We start from the raw sequence: 21,340 nt of genomic DNA, 5'->3' as shown, positions 1-21,340 counted from the left end.
TGAGTGAATTTTTCCCAGATCTGGATAAGTTTATCTCTTCTGTAATGTGGGCAAGGAAAAGTTGCAATAATGATGAGCTATCACAACAGAAACGTTTTAGGTTAAAAAAACATATAACTGATATTCGTAAAAAGTCTAAGACAGGGAAAGGGAAACCAAAAAGAGGAAAATATAACTAATTACTATGGCTAATACACATATCTTTCTGACTGTTCTTTTTCTAATCTTTTTCCCTCTTATGGAAACCTTACGCGTGGGATCCCTAAATGTTAATGGGATGAGGGATAAGAGTAAAGCTGATACAGTGATAGAATTCATCAAGTTAAAGAAATTAGATGTAATTTTCTTACAAGAAACTCATAGTGATGTAAACAATGAGGTTGACTGGCGATTGTGGTGGAGGAATGAATGTGTGCTCACACATGGGACTAACCTGAGTGCAGGAACTGCTATTCTCTTTTCTCCCTCTATAAAAGCCAAAGTTTTGGGAAAAAAGGAAATTGAACCAGGAAGATGTTTAGCAGTTAAGGTTGATTTAAATGGTCTTGTCTTCACGTTTGTGAGTGTATATGCACCTAATATAGGAGCTGAGAGAATTATTTTTTTTAACAAATTGAAAGTGTTTTTAGGACAACAGCAAGGTAATGGTTTTACTATCTTAGCTGGAGACTGGAACTGCACACTTAATGCCTTGCTTGATAGAAATGGAGAAGAACCCCATTTTCAGTCATCAACAGTACTTGAAAATGTTATTAAAACCTCCAATCTTACTGATATATGGAGAGAAAATAATCCCTCTGTTAAACAATATACATGGGTAAAGGTTAGTGATGGGAGGATTTCAGCAGCACGACTGGATAGACTGTACTTATCTAACAGTATGAAAAGTAGAATTATTAATACAGCTATTGTCCCTGCATCCTTCACTGATCACAAATTAATCACTATTGACTGTACTTTGAATTCTAAGAAAAACAGAAGTGTTTACTGGCATTTTAATGTCAAATTGTTACAAGACCGGAGTTTTTGTGAATCTTTTAAACATTTTTGGGAGACCTGGAAAAAAGAGAAAATAAGATTTGATAGTGTTATTCTTTGGTGGGAAGTTGGAAAAGTTCATATAAGGGAATTTTGTCAGCAGTATACATCTCACTCTAATTTTAGTTTGAAACGGTCTCTGGAATGGCTTGAAAGAGAAATCCTTGCCATTGAAAAAAATATGATAGGAGATCTTTCTTCCAATGTAAATGAGTGGTCTGAGAAGAAATTAAAATTGAGCTCTATATTAAATGAAAAGGTTAAAGGAGCTCTTGTGAGAAACCGATTCCTATCAATAAAGGATATGGACAGTCCCACCTCTTTTTTTTTCAATCTGGAACGCAAGAGTGTGCAAGTTAACCAAATGTATAACCTGAAGAATGACAATGGACAATGTACATCTGAACCTGTGGAAATGCGTAGACTAGCAGTGAATTTCTATTCACATTTATACTCACCTGAGGACATAGACATTCCGATACAAAATGGATTCCTACAAGATCTTCCTTGTTTAAATGAAGAAGATAAGCAAGCACTGGAATCTGGATTAACCTTTGCGGAATTAAGTGATGCCGTAACGGGTCTTTCGTTGGGTCGTACCCCAGGCATAGATGGACTTCCTGGTGAATTTTATAAGCATTTCTGGACAACACTTGGATCTGATTTATTTGAGGTGCTAAAGGAATGTAATCGTACTGGTTTTCTACCAAAGAGCTGCCAACGGGCTGTATTAACATTGCTTCCAAAAAAAGGTGATCTTACCCTGTTAAAGAACTGGAGACCTTTGGCAATCCTCTGCACTGAATACAAACTTTTATCAAAGTGCCTTGCCAACAGATTGAACAAAATATTGTTCAAAATTATACACAAAGATCAATCTTACTGTATAAAAGACAGATGTATTGCTGATAATTTGCATCTAGTACGTGATGTTATTGATTATGCAATGTGTAATAATATAGATGTTGGAATACTGTCACTAGATCAGGAGAAAGCGTTTGATCGTGTTGATCATCAATATCTTTTTAAAGTATTAGAAGCTTTTGGGTTTGGAGAGGAATTTAGGAAAATGATAAAGTTGTTGTACAATAATGCTACATGTATGGTAAAGATAGCAGGAGGCCTAAGTGTCCCTGTTAAGGTACAGAGGGGTATCAGACAAGGATGCCCACTTTCTGGTCAGCTTTACAGCTTAGCTATTGAACCTCTTCTATGTAAACTAAGAGAGAGTTTAATGGGTTTGAAGGTACAAGGTGCAATTTTTAATGATTTTGTAAAAGTTTCAGCTTATGCTGATGACATTACTGTTGTTTTAAGGAATGTTAACGATGTTCAGGTTTTAAAAGAGATTTTATTAAGTTATGGTAAAGCTTCATCTGCAAAAGTAAACTGGGCAAAAAGTGATGCAATGTGGTGTGGTCTAGACCATAACACTCCAGCTCTCCCAGGTAATTTAAAATGGGGAAAATCTGGGTTAAAATATTTGGGGGTGTTTTTAGGAAGGGAGGATTATAAGAGACAGAATTGGGAGGGCCTGGTGGAGAAGGTGTGTGCTCGGTTGTCTTGCTGGCATTGGCTGCTACCCCAGTTATCCTATAGAGGAAGAGCCCTGGTCTGCAACAACCTTGTAGCCTCAACGCTATGGCACAAAATGAACATTCTGGAACCTCCTGAAGATTTGGTTGTAAAAATCCAAAAACGCTTAACAGACTTTTTTTGGTCCGGTAACCACTGGATAAGAGCATCAACTTTGTTTCTGCCCAGACAAGAAGGTGGACAAGGACTAGTGGATGTAAAAAGCAGAATTAAGACTTTCAGACTACAGACAGTAAAAAGATTTCTCTACGGATTGGATGTAAGCTGGTCTGGAGTAGCTTCTGCCCTCCTTAGAAGAGCAGGAGGGATGGGGCTGGATAAACACTTGTTTCTTCTGGACATTCAACATGTTGATTTGACTGGATTAACTTCCTTTTATCACTCAGTGTTCAAAGCCTGGAGGACTTTTAATATCACAAGAGACATCACGGATGAGGGGGGTCACTGGTCAAGGGAGGAACCCCTAATATACAATTCTATGGTGGACTCAGCGATCCTAAAATCACCATCGATGAGGAATCTTTTAAAGGCTGCAGGAGTTGTAAAGATTGGACATTTAATAACTTCAGATGGATGGATGACTCCTGAAATGCTAGCTTCCAAGATTGGAATAAGATCAATTCGTCGGACACAAAAACTGCTAAATGAAATTCTCGAGAGCCTATCAACAGATTTTAAACGCAGTGTGGAAACAAATGAAGATATGGACTTAACTTTTCCTGAACTAAGAATAATTCCGGATGTGGGTATATTTGAAGAAAAGGAGGGGTCTTTGTTGACCTTCAAGACACCTAAACTGAACGGTTTCAGTAAAACTGAGAAGAAAGCACTGTACGCCACATGTGTAAAAGTTTCACACTCTCAGTCTTTAAGAGGAGTTAAAGAGTCGAAATGGCAAGAGCTATTCGGATCAGGCTCTTCCCCGAAGGGTTGCTGGAGGGCCTTGTATAAGCCTCCCATTGAAAAAAGGTCCGGAGACCTTCAGTGGAGAGTTGTGCATGGGTTAATAGCTACAAACAGATACAGAGCACACCTCGATCCCCAGGTTCAGGAGGGATGTCCTTTTTGTGGGATGACTGAAACTGTTTTTCATTTATTTCTTCAATGTGGGAGGCTTGTGCCATTATTTTCTCAATTAGAAGAATGGTGCACTGTTTTGGGAGAAGTGTTTTCACCCATGTTATTTATATATGGACCGAAGTATAACAGAAACAGAAAGCAGATCCATGTTTTGCTTAATTTTTTGTTTGGGCAAGCAAAAATGGGAATATGGATTTCACGTAAAAGCAAAATAAATAATGCTGTGTCAACTGATGCAATGTTAATTTTAAAAGGGTTAATTAAAACTAGATTAAAGGTGGAATATGCATACTATTCCTTGGTTAAAGACCTGGAGACTTTCAATCACATTTGGGGAGTTAACCAGTGCATATGTGAATCTGATTTTGATGGTGCTTTGCAAATGTATATTTAATTGTGCTATTGCCTTGCCTTGTTTTCTGCGCTATTTATTATCATATGTTTGTGTTTTAAATAACTTTTTAATCCATGTAAGGTTTAACTAAACCTTGAATATTTTGTAATAAAAGGGGGTTAAAAGTCAAAAAGTCTCTGTCTCTCTCTCTCCATCTCTCCGTCTGTCTGTCTCTCTCTCCATCTCTCCGTCTGTCTGTCTCTCTCTCCATCTCTCCGTCTGTCTGTCTCTCTCTCCATCTCTCCGTCTGTCTGTCTCTCTCTCCATCTCTCCGTCTGTCTGTCTCTCTCTCCATCTCTCCGTCTGTCTGTCTAGGCCTCATCCCTGTTATTTCTAAGTCAGATATCTAGAGTAGTATAATGAGATATCAGGCATGTGCTGTCTTTAATATTGCATGTTCCTCCTCCGTTGGCGCAGGTGACGCGTCTCGTGAGCGCAGCGCTGCGTGGGGAACTAATGACCACTGGTCTCGCCCGTGGGCGGCGCTTCTCGCAGCAGGTTTGTGTGTCTCTACAGCAGCAGTGAGACAGATAGACGGACCGGAGAAGACTGGAGCAGATGAGCGCGGAGAGACGCTGAATGCGTGACAGAGAGTGGGAGAGTCTGCTCGGGGAAATCACATTCGCGTCTTTGGACAGAGGTGAGTGCCGCCTGTTTTTGATCGCTGTCACGCGCGGCGATGCGCGGAGCCGCAGTCGCGTTCACCGGGATCTTGCGTGGGGCGCGTGTCTGTGGAGAGCAGACAGAGGAAGAGCTGCCTATTCATGAAAGACAGCACTCGGATGTGGATGTGGCTTTATCAGCAGGATTTGCTCTGATTATAGAGATTCTTCTCCTCGTTTATGTGGTTTGAGATCAAATAACAGCGTCTGATCTGTGCTTGAGTTACATGTGCCTCCAACACAAGGTATGCTCGCCTCATATTCAATCTAACAACATCCAAATATATGCGTGTTGTGTGATCATAATAATGACATCAGTCTTTGTGTATTGTTTCTATTATTTACCATGCGTTATGTTATATAAAAAAACATTTATAATAACGTCAATATTTAATAGACGATAATACATATAAATATATAAATTATTATTATTATTATTAGTTAGTACATTATCATTAATTGAATAAACATTAATAGTGTCTGTGTGATACTTATATTTGAATAAGAATTTTGTTTTATTTGACAAATAATACAATCTGTAATATTAATACCATATAATTAAAGTTATTATTACTATTATTTTTTATATGTATTATTACTTAGTTAAATATTAATATTAATATAATGATTGTAATATTTATTATTTAATATATAATTTTAGATATGTAAAATGTAATATATTTTAATGTGCATTTTTTATGTTTTATTTGACTAAAAATGCAATATGTAATAAAGAGTAATATTTAATTTATCTGTTTAATTTAATTAAATATAAAAATATATTCAAGATATATTCATATTATATATAAAAACGACACAATTAATAATTGTTTTTATTTTATTTAGTATTATTATAGCAAGGCTTCCATCTATTATTGTGTGTTTCCATTGTTGGTGTAGTTTATCAATTTATTTAAAACATTATTAATATGGTTGGCTCTTTGATGAATTGCTTATGTTTCTTTTGGATATTAGCATCTTCAAAATGCATAAATGTAAATGTTGAAAAAAGGGCCTATAGTTACCCAGCAGTCTGAAAATGCTCATTCAGTATTTACACTGCTGGGCGTGTAGAGCGGTTCATGACGGTCACTGTGTTCATACTGCACAAATGAGAAATCTGTAGTCAAACAATACTACAGGATTGCATATACATATTGTATTATATTTTGGAAAACAATATTGCGTTCTACTGAATGAAGTGACATTGGGAAATTCAGGTTTTCCAGTGAGTGTTTGGTTCTTTTTGGATCGTGTCCAAATTATGATTTTAAATACCATTAGCATTCCTTCAGGATTTTTGAATCTTTTCAGCGGTTGAAATACATTGGGCTTCCTTTTGCATGAAATGTAATGAAAATAAAACATGTTGTTAGCTCTCAATATGCTGTACCTTTCACAAGTGCATGTGTTTATTAAGAAGCATAAATTCAGAATGAGGTTTTTAGGGTTATTCGTGTGGTTTATCACAGCGCTGTTGTTAGTATGGTTTCATTGCAGATGGTGGATTTGTGTCACATGCTGTAGATGATAGTGTAAGATAAGAGCAGCGGGCAGTGGTTCAGCTTGCTTTGGACTGAACTGGGTCACATTTATCAGCAAAAACCTTAAACCGGTTAAGTCAGGTGCATTTCTTCAGAGATATTACACCTGGCTCTGATATCTGTAAATGGCCTGCTGAAAATAGAAATACCTCACATATGTGCTTAAAAGGTAAAGAGGAAACAAGAAGCGGCTCTAATGCTTTCACTTCTGTACGAACCAAGTGACTTTTAATCAGTCTCATAATGTCATTGTTTAAGGGTATTTCTGCCATGACAACTCAACTCTCTGCTGCTATATGAGACCACCCCTATATAATACAATACATGAAATCACCCCACAGCAGATCTGTACAGGTGGAGCTGGGGAAGGTGGAGGGTAGCAGAGTATTTGAATGTTTGAGCTGCAAGCTCATTGGCTGCTGATACCAAGAGAACCGATCAGCTGCGCCACGTGAATAATGATGTCATTATGTCAGAATGAGTTAGAACCTATCCGCATGCACCATTTAGTGTTTCATGATCTTTAAAAAATATTTTTTTTAGCAATGAGATGGCATCGTTGTGTTGCATGTTTGGCGGAATGCCTATCAGTCTATTTTGGTCTAGGTGTGACGTAAGCATTTTTGTATGTGGGTCACTGATTGCTTGAAAGCACATGCAAGTCTGTGGATCTTTAGATAGTAATCAGTATCATTTTTGGGGGGCGGGATTGTGCTGTCAGAATGAAGTGGGGGTCGGTGACTGTGAAATAAGGCACCATTGGGTCACACATCATCATATGCTTTCGGTAACACCCTGTTTTTCATCCCAAAACACGGGACAAAAAGGCAACCACCTCCTCACATACCCTCCAGATGTGCATTTAGCCCAGAAGCGCGGCTGTGACTTCATGCTCATTGTTATGTGAGTGTGCCTGAATGTACTTTATGATCGTTTGGCTTTTTACAGTAAAAAAAATAATAATTTGATAAGCAGGAGATTTCTCTTATCAGTACATATGCATTGTCTGTCTGTGGTTTTTAGGGCACTTAATTTGTCTCTCAAGAAATTATGCAATGTATGGTGGAAGGATGATGTGGAAATTTATAATTTAAAGGTCAAATAACACACCTGGGGCCTCATGGATAAAAATGGTGCTATCTGGATAAAACTAGGACATTCTATTCCAAATATGAAGACTACACACATCTCAGAATCTGTGCATGCATGCACAGATTTGTTTTATATAATTATATATAATATATATACTTATATAACTTGAATTCAGATTTTCTTTTTAATTTGTTTATGTTTTTGCCCATGCAAAACTCGTCACTATGATTCTAGAGCGTCATGGATGGTTGTCAAATCAGAAGCTAGTACCTTCAAGCTGCTATAAATGATATTTTTTTAAATATCCTTTATAATTATTTTGGATATTCACTATAGGCTGAGGGTTGGAAAACTTTTAAAAATGTTTTTGAAAGAAGTCTCTTATGTTTACCAAGGCTGTATTTATTTGAAAACAGTACAGTAAAAACAGTAATATTGTGAAATATTATTGCAATTTAAAATATCTGTTTTCTCTGTGAATATACATTAAAATATAATTTATTGCTGTGATAAAAGATGAATTTTCAGCATCATTACTCCACTTTTCATTGTCACATGATCCTTCAGGAATAATTCTAATGCTAAATGTAATAAATATGCATATTTGCTGAAGCAGAATATTAATTGATATAAAAAAGCCTTTTGGACAATAGCATGCATGTGTTCCTAATTTGATTATAGAAATAATGGAAGAACCATGGCAGAGTAGAAAAAAGAGGTCACTGATGCGAGTAGAAGCATGTGGGAATATTCGTTTTCCTGGTCTCTCTGCGAGTGTTACTAACAAAAGCAAGAATGTGGAGTGTGTTAGCCAGTTACAGCAGCGGACAATGCAGCTGCAGGGATTGGAATAAAAAGTTTTTTTTCTTAACGTCACGTCCTTAAAGAAAAGCATTGTCACACAGGAAGAGTGTGGGAGTCATTGGTGGTCTCCGGTGGTCTGATCTGGCTCCTTTGGTGTCAGTGGGCAGATTTTCATTTGACAACTTAAAGGTATCATAAAACGAGCAGCCTTGATCTTTTGAAATGGTTCATTGTACTATGATTATACGCTGAAAAAACGTCTCACTCCACCTACCTTTAAAGATAAACAATGCTTAATTGGTGCTCAAAAACAGTTTTCAAGCATTTCATAATTGCATTGAAATTCATGTTGCACACACTCTTGTTATGCACGATTATAGTAAACTTTCTATGTGTCTTAAAAATTGGAGTTGCTCAAGATGTGTATAGCAAGAACTGGATGTAATGTTCAGAAACAGGAGAGTATAAACTAATTTACTTCTGCAAATCCAGTCCATGGATCCTCTGAAGCTTGAGTGAGTGAGTTTGTAGCATGCGTTCGGGTTTTGATTTTGCATTCCTGTGGCCCAGTTTTCCCTGGCTTTTTAATGGTTATGCAATACCTGTCATTGTAGGTTATCGTCTCTGTGAGATGCCCTGAATCAGATCAGAAGTAATGAGCTGCAGTGTTTCTGCTCGCTTTTCTTGTGTCAACCCCTGTCATTCAACCCAACTCCTCCTCTTCCTCGCCCTTCGTTTGTGTAATCACACGATGGCATGACGTATATGCAATTATATCATTAAAGCACCCAAACATGTCTAAAGCATCGTTCAGTGACTGTTGGAGGAACTGGAGCACTGAGTGAGTTGATTCATCACAGGATCGTTATTTTGGCTCATTTCGTGCCAGAGACTGTCAGGTGTCCGAAAGTGAGTTTTGTTGGAGTAACTTGTAGATCTGTGTTGTGCGAGCCACAAACTGTTTCAGATGATTCAGTCCAATTTGGTGAACTAGTTCATTCAAGAATGATTCGTTCGTGAATCGCACATCACTCCTGAATGTTTGCCTAAAGCTCTGGATAATGAGTAATACTGTTGAGTTTCTTGCACAGACTGATCGTTTCGCTTCTTAAGACCTCAGTATATTGTCATTAACCACAGCTATTTATTTTGTGTTATTTTATATGATTTTTTCGACTCTTAAAGTGACGCTAGCCATTGACTTGAACTTTACCACTGACACTACTGCTCTACTGAAGAAAAAAAATCATGTTCATCTTGTAGATCAACATTTTCATTTTTGGGTGAACTATCCCTTTAAGAACTCCAAGTTCCACACTTAGTGATCTACCAAACTGGATGGTATTTTAAGGCATCATAAGTGATATTAAACTGGTTATACATCAGCCAAACACTTATATTAAGAGCATGTATTTCGATTTCCAGTTAGGAAGCTGCCTTAGAAGTAACCTTAGACAGCAAGAGTCTGTCCACCTGTTTCACATCACACAGATGCTTTGTGTGTCAGTCATTGTTTGAAATGGAAAATACCTGGATGAGTCTCATGAGTCTGACTCACTCTTGACCTCTCAAGCAGCACATGGCATGGACGGGAAGTTCATCAACAGCTTGAGTTCTTCTAAACTCTGTCTCTATGTTAATGACTAATCAAATAAGCTTCCTTTTTCTTATTTTAGAGATGACTCTACTCTGTCATCACTCGTATTCCAGCTGAATCCTTTTTGAACTTTTCACTTCCCCACAGCATGAACCATAAAACATCTCACTCACTCTGATGTGACTAAGAGCTGTAAAAGAGTCCACATGCACATTTCATCCAATAGCATCCAACGTTCAGAAAGGGCCCACAGTTCTCAAAGTTCATTGGTTGATTTTCGTAAGTTAACTTCCTGTTAAGATTAAATGTGCATGCCAACATCACTCATAATGTTTATTGGTGAATGTTTAAGCTCACAAAAATGTCAGGCGTACTTTGACCTAATGGTTGATTAAGTGACATAATAAAGCACAGATATTACTGGGTGGTGAGGATCACAAATCTTTTTAAAATTCCCATTACATAGTTTAGCATATTAAAAGAGGAAGCTGGGACATAATTACACTATTGCTCCAAAAATTATATTTAAAATATTTGTATTTCTATAATCATTTAAATGATTTTTTTATTTGTATTGTTTTTGGAAATAAGTCTCTTCTGCTCAAAAGGGCTGCATTTATTCGATCAAAAAGACAGTAAAATCAGTGAAAAATTATTACAATTTAAAATAACTGTTTTCTTTTTGAATACATATTAAAATGTAATTTATTTTTGTGATGCAAAGCTGAATTTTTAATCATCTTTACTTTATCTCTTACACTATCCTTCAGAAATCAATCTAATATGCTGATTTGCTGTTAAGAAAATATTTCTGAAAATTATGATTGTTCAGAACAGTTGTGTTGCACAATACTTTAGTGGAAACTGTGCTACATTTTAATAGGTACTTTAATTAATATCATATCTCAGCAAATAAATGCATGCGTGATGTACGTACAGTACATACATGCATTAAACTGATCAGTCAATCTGGCAACTTGTGGCTTAAAGCTGCAGTAGGTAACTTTTGTAAAAATATATTTTTTTACATATTTGTTAAACCTTTCATTATGTCCTGACAGTAGAATATGAGACAGATAATCTGTGAATAAATCAATCTCCTCTGGCTCCTCCCAGTGTCCTATTGCCATTTGCAGAAAGTCATCCGCTCCCGTTAAAAAATAACCAATCAGAGCTGCGGTCCGTAACTTTGTTTGTGTTCAAAATGTAGAAAAATTTATATAATAAGCGAGTACACCATGAATCCATTTTCCAAACCGTGTTTTTTGCTTGTCCTGAATCACTAGGGTGCACCTATAATAAGTGTTTATATTCGGACTATTTTAGATTGCTTCGGGGATACCGCGGCGGAGTAACCCAGTACCTTTGTGATTCTTCATAGACATAAACAGAGAGAAGTAGTTCCGGCTACGATGTTCTTCCGCAAGACGCAAGCAGTTCTGTTTATTAACCGCTAGAGCATCAAAAGTTACCAACTGCAGCCTTAAATGGATACAACGTGGATGGTTTCCAAAATACACTCGCCCTTTGCAACCAATTAATTGTTGGTAAAACAAAAAAATATATATTTTTTTATTTTTATTTTTCTGCAAAAAGCATATTTTGTCCGGTGCACACTATAGCATGACCTCAAAGATGGAACATGGGCAAAATAATAAAGGACATCTCCGAGCCTTGTTTAGGACGGTCTGTGTGAGCTGAATGACAGACCTTGGTCTGAGGAAGCTGTGCTGTGTGTAAACAGAACAGGGATTTGTCAGATCTCATGATTAGACTTAAGCTTAATGCTTTAATTACAAGAATGAACAGCTAGAATTCATTATCAGGAACACTTCTTTGTTTATTTGAACCCGTTCACCTCAACTGACTTGCAAAACAAAGACTGGAACAGATCAGCTGATCGAGCAAGAAACAGAAGCCTCTTACTGTAATGCATGCGCTCCTTTGATGTCTGAATACCGCGGTATGTGGAGATTAGCCAATCACAGCAGAGGACATTTGCATATATATATATATATATATATGTGTTTACAAAAACAGTTTTGATTTTGTTTTCAAGTTTTCCGAGATGCAAATCTGACACTGTGTCTTTGATGTATTAAAGTGTGTTTTGCTTTATTGCATTGGCAGACGTTCAAGATAAAAAATCTTGTAAGGATGTTTAGGTATTTCTTTCGAGACCAATATAGCTGTGGATTGGAGAAAGGCTGGTAATCATCAGGGTTTTCTGGTGAAAGAAACTTGAACATAAGTGGACTTCAGGGATATAATAAAGTGCTGTGAATGTGTAAAATCGAGGCCCTTTGAAGAGTGAAGACAGAGCAGTATGTGTGTGCACATGCGCTGGAGCACTTCAATCCCAGCATGCCGTGCACGCGTGCATTATTCAGCAGGTTGTCATGGCGATGGTTACCTCTGAGTATTGGGCTTCATGAGGGAGGAGCTGGACAGCTGGTGAATAGAGACAGCTGCGTCACGGATTCCCCTCGTTTACAGAAGAACTGTGTGTGTGTGGGATGTGAGAGCCAGTTTACTTCGATTTTGTGGATTTCATAAAATTATGGCATATAGTGCTTTTTATTTATTTATTAATATTTATAAATGTTTATTTTTTTGCATTTATAAAAGCAAAATATAGTGCACAATATTATTTATTTATTAATGCAATACACGTATGACATATCAGTAGTTGTCTATTTATTTATTTATAAAAACAAAGTATATGTTATTTTATTTATTTTGCCTATAAGGACTTATGTATTTATTTATTTACTGAAAAGCAATATTATATGATATATCAGTATTGAATTTATTAATTTAATTTTTTTTGCATTTATAAAAGCTAAATGTAGTACAAAACATGATTTATTTATTTATGCAATATAAATATGGCATATCAGTAGTTGTTTTATTTAATTTATTAATTAATTTATAAAAATAAAATAAGTATTTGGTATTTTACTTATTTATAAAAAAAATGCCTTAAAGTATTTATGTATTTATTTATTCACTTAAAAGTAATATTATATGATTTATCAGTATTTATTTTATTTGCTTATTTATGTTTATTGTTTTACATTTATAAAAGCAAAATATAGAACACAACATTATTTATTTATTAGTTCAAAATAAGTATGGCATATCAATAGTTATTTATTTTAATTATTTTAATAAAATAAGCATATGGTATTTTAGTATGTGTATATATATATAGATTATTATTATTTATGTATTCATTTGTTTTGCATTTATAAAAAATATATATAGTACACTATATTAACTATATGGCATATCAGTAGTGATTTTATTTATTTACTTACAATTGTGTGTGTGATTGAAGGGGTTTTGTGGGATTACTGTAAGTCATCTGTGGGCTTGCCATCTCTCATGTGCTTTCATTGGCCATCTGAGAACTATATAAACCACATCTCGTTCACCTGCGAGTCTCTCAGCCATAAAAATCCTGCTGACACCATTCCTTTCTTCCAGCCGTCTGAAATCATAGTTTGGCTCGGAGCTTTATGCACATTATTGATGGTCTTTGAGCAGGTAAATGCTTGAGTATTCTTCTCTATAGCTGTTATAGAGCCAGTCCAACTGAGTGCATGTTTGGTTGAGCCGCCAAACAGGTGTGCATGTGCAGTTGGAGATGTTTTGGAGTTGACGTGCAACTCTCAAGCTGTGATTGGTGGGAAATCTGTTAGTCCATGCCAGATCATCATTCTTCAGTCAGACGCCCATCAATCACTCGCACACCCTGCATTCCCTGCAGTCCACACCATACTCAAAACACTCGTGCTTATCCACTTAATAGTGATGGAGCCTGCCCAGTGCATTGTGGGAAAGCCTGTCTGGAGCACTTTATCTGCTTTTCCACTGATCTCTGCTCAAGAGTGCAGTAAAATCCTCCATCTGCTGACCTCTGTTGAGTCCGAGTTCATGCTCTTGGTCTGTTGCAGGCATGATTTGTGTTTTCCGTGATGTGGTGTAGCTGGTTTTGACGTGAGATGATGTGAAATAACCAGTTTATTTAGCTGCAGGAAACCCTGATGTATACTGTTTTCTTCCTGATTTCACCTCGGTTTTTCATGCACATACAGAACTGAGAGATATAGCTGTATTTCTATCACATTTATAATAATAGCAATACTATTAGTACAAATGCAATTCATAATTGCATAAACATTTCTATATGTTAAATGTAATGAAATAGTCTGTTGATTAGTTTGACTGCAGATTTTGTGTAGTGTAAAATGTGTTATGCATTGTTTCCTTTTCCTATTAAGCTATTCTTTAATGTATTTTTGTTTTCTTGTATTGATATATGTATTTCTTGTATTTTAGCACTTTGGCTATGAGATAAAAGGCATTGAGATTATTATTGTTAAAAAACCTTATATGAGAATACATATCTCATATATATACTGTATATATTTTAATGCAAACTTCCAAAATCTTTGTGTGAACACATTTTCATACTAGGTTGCACAAAATCGTTTTGGTCTGTTCCTCTGCTTTCAGTGCTATACCTGATACCTGTGTGCCTGGAGTGAAGCAGTCTGTGGGGGTTGATGATGAATAATAGAAAGCCTCTTCCTCCACAGGCTGTGCATTGTTCTCATTTCACTCCTAAATTCTCTCTCAAGCTCCCAAAATACAGCCGAAAGTTCATAGACAGCAGAGAGAGTTTGTTCTGCATGTTTATGTTGTACAATGTTTGAATGTTATATATTTGTTTTTTTATTTATTTTGGGATTTTTATATATATATATATATATATATATATATATATATATAATGTATATATGTGTGTGTGTGTGTGTGTGTATTTTTAATTAAATTAAATTTATTTTAAAATATTTATTTTATTGATTTAATATATATATATATATATATATATATATATATATATATATATATATATATATATATATATACACATTTTTACACAATACATATACACTATATTTTACCTTTATACATATTTAAAATTTAAATATTTATACATTTAATTTTGAGTAAAAATGAAATTATTATGTTTTCCAAGGCAAGCATTACTATTAAGTATGAAGAGAGGTTTGCATTAAATTTGTGAATTGATCAGACGTTCAGATTTTCTGATTAAATCAGGTGACAGATCATTTTGCATAATTTCTGTATGTGTAAAACCCTAGTTTTGTGAATCCATGGGTGGGACAGGGAATGTTTTGCTCATGATGTCATGAGATTACTGCTCTTCCTCAGGCCTTTAGAGAGAAAACAGAGACTTTTAGTTGGCTTTGAGTGGAAAAGCAGTCTGGGATGAATGCGATGGGACTTACATTTAGCTGACTTGTCTCCCATAAGCACTAATAACATGATCAAAAATTAGCTGTCTGTTTTTGTTTTTATGATCAGGTTTTACCTACTGTACAATCAAGAGGACTAAAACCTGAAATCACCTGTGTAGTAGTGAGCAGCTAACGCCTCCTATGAGAAAATGCCTTAATAAATGCACACAATAATGCCTTACTGATAATCTAAAATGCTAAAATGTTTGTGCATGAGTTCGAATCAGGGTTAGGGGATAAGAAATATCATTAGCTCAGTATAAAACAATAGAAATCAGTGTGTATTTATTTGTGCATAAAAGCAAAACAAGTATACAATGTATCAGAAGTTATGTTTTTAATTAATTATATTTTTATTTATATTGTTATTCAGTAGAATTTATGTGATTTGATTAATTTATTTTAAAATGCAATATGGGATATCAGTATTTATTTACAAAGACAAAAATAATTATATGATAAATCAATAGTGATTTATTTATTTAACTATTTATTAAAACATAAGGTGTATTGTATTGTATGAGGCATGTCAGCAGCAATTGTATTTATTTCTAAAAGCAAAATAAATATATGTCATATCAGTACTGATTAATTATTTTTATATTATATATTTATTTTATCACTAGTGATTATTTATTTATATATAGATTTAGGGGAGATTTATAGAAACATGCAGTGTATATATAGAGATACTCTACTGTTTGAGGTTTGATAAGAAGTCTCTTCTGCTCCCCGAGGCTGCATTTATTTGATCAAAAGTACAGTAAAACAGTGAAATATTATTACAATTTAAAATAACTGTTTCAATGTTAATATGTCATAAAATGTAATTTATTTCTGTGATCAAAGCTGTATTTTCAGCATCATTCCTCCAGCCTTCAGTGTCACATGATCTTCAGAAATCATAATAATATTCTGCTTAAGAAACATTTCTGTTTTTGAAAACAGTTTTGCTGCTTCATATTTGTGCAGAAACTGTGATACATTTTATATTTCAGGATTCTTTGATGAACAGAAAGTTTAAAAGAACAACATTTATTTGAAATGGAAATCTTTTCTTTCACCTTTGAACAATTTACTGTATCCTTACTGAATAAAAGTATTAATTTCTCTCTATATATATTAGATATGACCTGTTATTTTTTTTTTTTAAATGATATTAGTTTTGAGACAACTTTGAGATTTTGCTAAAAATCTGAGATTCTTAAATGTCTTAGAAAATACAGCAAAAAATGTATATAATGTTCCTTCAGAGGCTGCTCTTAAAGCAAATCTCAGATTTCTACTCCATGCATTCAAACACATCTCAACTGGCTCAGTTTTCACATGCTTCGTCATAGAGAGAGATCGTATGGTTGAACACAGACAGAGTCTCGCTGCAGTCCGACAAGCAAGAATTACCCATGAGTCACGGTATTGATCTGAGATCCAGAGCCCATCTTCCTGCTGAAGGAGAACCGCCGGCCAGCAGCAGATCAATGAGATCGACCTGCGAGACACTGTCTTTAGACTTTCTTACAGGCCGTCCTGTTAGTCACTTCCAGAATCTGCGTTGCATGCAGTGAACCTGGACATAATCCCTTCCCCCTCGTCTTTAGGGTCCAGTAGAGACCCTCCCATCCTCAAAAAAATAGATGCTATTGTCTCACTTTCTCATTTCCCAGAAGGCTCTGCAAGCAAGACGTCCTTAAACTAACATTTCACTGGGGGTCTCATCAATAATGCCTTCCAGAGAGCGATGCACGCTGCGACGCGTCTCATAGATTATGCGGGTGTGTTTGAGGCCTGCCGCCCCTCCCGGCGTCAGAGGGATGATGGGATATAAATTGAAGTTTTATGGCTCCCCTGAAGTGTGTACTTCCTGTTTCCTGTGTTGTTTTTTGTAATGGTTTAAATGCATCCGCCGGGGAAGCAAATGCAAATATAGTTTGAAGACGTGTGGAGGTCAGCCAAAAATGTTTAGAAACCAAACCTATTAATTTGAATTAAAACTGAAATTGTGATTTGGCTTGGTGCGATTAACAAATCATGGATTTGGGAACACATGAACCAACCATCTTTTAAAATTTGTAATGAGAAGCACTCATTTACTGACTGTTTGACTGTCAACGAAAGAGAACCTTTAAAGCCTCCAAAAAAAAAAAAAAGCTTGAGGTTTTAATGCTTGAAAATTATGTTGTATGTTAAAAATGTATGTTATTATTGTATTTTTCTTAAATACTTTTTTATAATGTAATAATGATGATAATAATAATATTAATATAACTTTTTATCATATTATAATAGTAATATTTCCTATTTTGGTTGAAAATATTATAATTATTAATAATAGCAATAATAAAAAATATTGTTATTATTATGTTTATTATTATATTAATATATAATAAAAAAATGCTTTTTTAAATTGTGCAGGCCTTGAAACCATAAATTAAAACCTGAAATTATTATTATTATTGTATTTGTCTTAAATCCTTTTTTTATAATGTAATAATAATGATAATAAGTAATATTAACATAACTTATCAAATTTTAATAAAGTAATATTTCCTATTTTGGTTAAAAAAATATTATAATTATTAATAATAACAATAATAACAATTATTGTTATTTTAATTATGTTTATTATTATATTGATATATAATCAAGACATATTTTTTTCTAATTATGCAGGCCTTGAAACAACAAATTAAAACCTGAAATAATTTTTTTTATGGCAACTGCAATATTTATCGGAAAACACTTTGATTTTCACTAGATTGTGCCATCATGCAATTAATTTTTTTATTTTAGGAATGTTCTTATGATAAACAATTTTGGTATTGCATTTGGTCTCCACTTGATGTCCAATCTGGGCCTGAAGCAAAACCAGCTGAGAACCACTGGTCCAGACTATATTTCATTCTTGTTAAAAATACAAAGTTCAAGTTTTCTGTTAGGCTAAGATTGCAGTATTTATAATTCATTTAATATGAAAACAGAAGCCTTTGGACAATAAACGTTGAGAGTCTGTGGTCCAGTCTTGATGGATGAAGTCTCCCTCCATCCTCCTTGAGGTGTTTCCATGGTCACCCGCAGCAGAAAACTAGAGGATGGTCTGTGTTTATTTGTGTGATTTCATGTTCTGCTCAAGTTTATCCAACACTAATCCAGCAGTCCAAGACTAATCCCAGAGCTAAGCCAATTTGAAGCAGTCTGATAATGGGGAGTTTGAGAATCGCTGCGGTCACTGATGGTCACTGATGGACTCGTGCTCAGATTTGAGTGTTGTGGGTTATTGTTTAATTCTCTCTCTCTCTCTCTCTCTCTGATGATTTATATGTAAACTGGCAGTGCTTCTTCAGGACCATCTGCTGTATTTGGGCTCAGGCCTCGGCAGCATCACGACTCCAGGGATTGGATGATCTCTGTATTCCACTACACACACACACACACACACACACACTTAACTAGTTTTGTTTTGTGAACACTAAACTGAACCCTAAAATTAGATTTTATTATAATAGCAAAAAAAGAGTTGTTGTTTTGCACTTGTGCACATCCCCAGACGTCTCCAAAGACAAATTTAACTCCCTTAGGACGAGTTTGTCCACTACAAATATAGGATAACTGAGAAACTGACATAAATATTGATTCTTGAAGAGAAAACCCATTATTAGCAACCACATTGTAAACTTATGAATGAAAGAAAGTGTGTGAATCCTTTTTTTTGGTCATATATTCATTGTGAATATCTGTTATGCAAATTAATGTAGGTAGCAATTTATTTAAATAGTTTTCCAAATTATTTCAAATATTTTCAAATAAATTATATTTTTTAAATAAATTTAAATATTTTACAAATTTACAAAAATATTTGATTTATTTGTTATATTACAGATTATGCAAACTTGTAAGTAATCTATTATGCAAAATATATTCAAATTTACAAAAATATTTTATTTGAAATCCCCTATTGTTTATCTTTATATATATATATATATATATATATATATATATATTACAGATTATGCAAATTTGAGTAATCTATTATGAAAAATATATTCCATACGTGATGTCATGATTCCATGTAGTTTTCAGCTGTAAATAGATACTGTTGCAATATCAAATAATTTAAGCTTTGAGTTGCATGTTATATGCATTGATTGCATTCTACAATAATTTACCATTTGGAAAAAAAAAAAATCTTCCTCTTGTTTCTTTTTTTAATATTGCAGATTATGCAAATTTGTGAGCAATCTATTATGCAAAATTTTAAATGTTCATATTTGCTATCCGCCTGTCCTCCAAGATGATATTCTACCTCACATCTGTGAGTTCATTATTCCTGCATGTCTTGGGAATAATTCAGCATATTTAGAATCTGGAGCGCTGTGCTTTTTTTAATATATGATAAAAAAATACTCTTAAAGATGTCTGCTGGCACCCACCCTGTGTAGATCATTAGCATGTACATGAAGAAGCTCCAACGACCGCCGGCACTGTTATGATCGTCTCTCATGGTTTTAATAGATGTCTGGCTGTGCGCACACACACACACACACACACGCACACACACAAGTTACTCGTTCTCACATCATTCGTCTTTGAATATCAGAATTTGTAATTATTTTGTCTGGAGGGGGTTTGTGTGTGCACGTGTGTGTGTGTGTGTGTGCATGTTGAAGATGACAGGATGGCCTGCTACCCAGTTTAACCCTTTGAGAGCGCGTCCTCCCGGGGATATGTGAAGTGTCATGTCCTGTCGGGGGCGAGCGTGTTTTTAAAGCTGGATCTCCAGGGAACAACAGACTGCTAGAGGTTTGAAGCCACTGAACCCAAAGTATGAAAGGCCATCTGAAATATTCTGTGCATGACCGTTTTTTAGAAAGCTATAAATATTAAACTGGTTCAATTTCACATAGTTGAATCTTTGAGTTGCATGTCATGTGCATCGATGGAAGCCTCAGCAGATCTGCGACACTGAGAAAAGAAATTGGTGTTTCTTTTTTAGAAATTGCTGGTAAATTTCTCAAACAGTTACAAAGGCAAGAAACACATTGAATTTTATGTAAACCTTTGAAGTAGAAAAACTGAAATATATATATTTTTTTGTAAAATGTACTCTGATTATCTTAGAAAAATATTTTTTTTAGTGTAGTATGGTTTTATGTGTAACTTTGGGTTCATTGGTTTTGGATTTGGACTTAGTGCATTTCCTCTAGTGCCATTTGCCTTTGAAGTCAGCATGAATTATCATTTATGATGAATTCATTTATGAGTGAAAGCCAAAAATTGCTTTTATCCGTGGTGGGTTTCATTGCATGCAGAATTTTAAAGAAATGGTTCACCCAATAATGAAAATTACTAAAAATGTCCTCACCTTCAGGTCATCTAAATTGTAGATGAGTTTGTTCCTTCATCAGATTTGGAAAAATCTAGCATTGCATCACTTCCTCATCAATGGATGCTCTGCAGTGAATGGGTGCCGTCAGAATGAGAGTCCAAACAGCTGATTAAAAACATCACAATAATAAACAGCACTCCAGTACATCAGTAAATGTCTGCTGAAGACAGAAGCTGAAGGTTTGTGAGAAACTTCAAACCGTTGATAGAGTCCTCTATCCATAATAAAGCGTCCTCCAGTAAAAAAGTAATCTTGCTTTTGTCTTCAGAAGACATTAACTGCTGGACTGGAGTAGTGTGGGTTACTTGTGGATTATTGTGATGTTTTTATCAGCTGTTTGGACTCTCATTCTGACGGCACCCATTCACTGCAGAGGATCAAGTGATGCAATGATACATTTCTCCAAATCTGATGAAGAAACAAACTCATCTACATCTTGCATGGCCTGATGATGAGTAAATGTTCAGCAAATATTTATTTTTGGGTGAACTATGCCTTTAAATTCCACCCACACTCCTCAGCATTTTAATGAAAGACTGTGAAAACAAACATTTTTGTTTTCCTTCCAATAATATTTAGTGATGAATCGCGCAGAATAAGACTGGGAACATTTATTAGGAAAGCAAAAAAAGATTTTATGTTGTCTTAAAAAGGCCACCGTGAATGTCTCTCTCCGTCTAGAGTTGAGGAATGGTTCTTCGAGAGACTCTGATGTGCAGCCGGGTCTCAGCGGTCTTGTTATGAAACAGATCTGTCTTGTCCTTGAGCCCATCGATGTGTCAGAGCCGAGTGTTTGGACGACAGACAGACGTTCAGATGA

At 35.1% G+C, this 21,340-nt stretch overlaps 1 protein-coding gene across 2 annotated transcripts in view; it reads left to right on the top strand.

Annotated features, from left to right (window-relative positions):
- Positions 1-4,516: 4,516 nt before the first annotated feature.
- The window catches only part of pak1 (p21 protein (Cdc42/Rac)-activated kinase 1), a 45,985-nt gene continuing 29,161 nt past the window's right edge, over positions 4,517-21,340 (top strand). Inside the window, exon 1 of one of the 2 annotated variants that reach the window (XM_052532020.1) lies at positions 4,517-4,748. The gene's annotated coding sequence lies outside the window, so the exon portion shown is untranslated. Of the gene's footprint in view, positions 4,749-4,798; positions 5,016-21,340 lie in introns of those variants that run through there. The other variant, XM_052532021.1, reaches the window with a different exon arrangement.

This window comes from Carassius gibelio, chromosome A18 (genome assembly GCF_023724105.1).
Source record: "Carassius gibelio isolate Cgi1373 ecotype wild population from Czech Republic chromosome A18, carGib1.2-hapl.c, whole genome shotgun sequence".
In the NCBI taxonomy this organism is placed as follows: domain Eukaryota; kingdom Metazoa; phylum Chordata; class Actinopteri; order Cypriniformes; family Cyprinidae; genus Carassius; species Carassius gibelio.
Note: the sequence above shows the minus strand (reverse complement) of the source record. Positions and strands in the feature narration are given on the sequence as shown.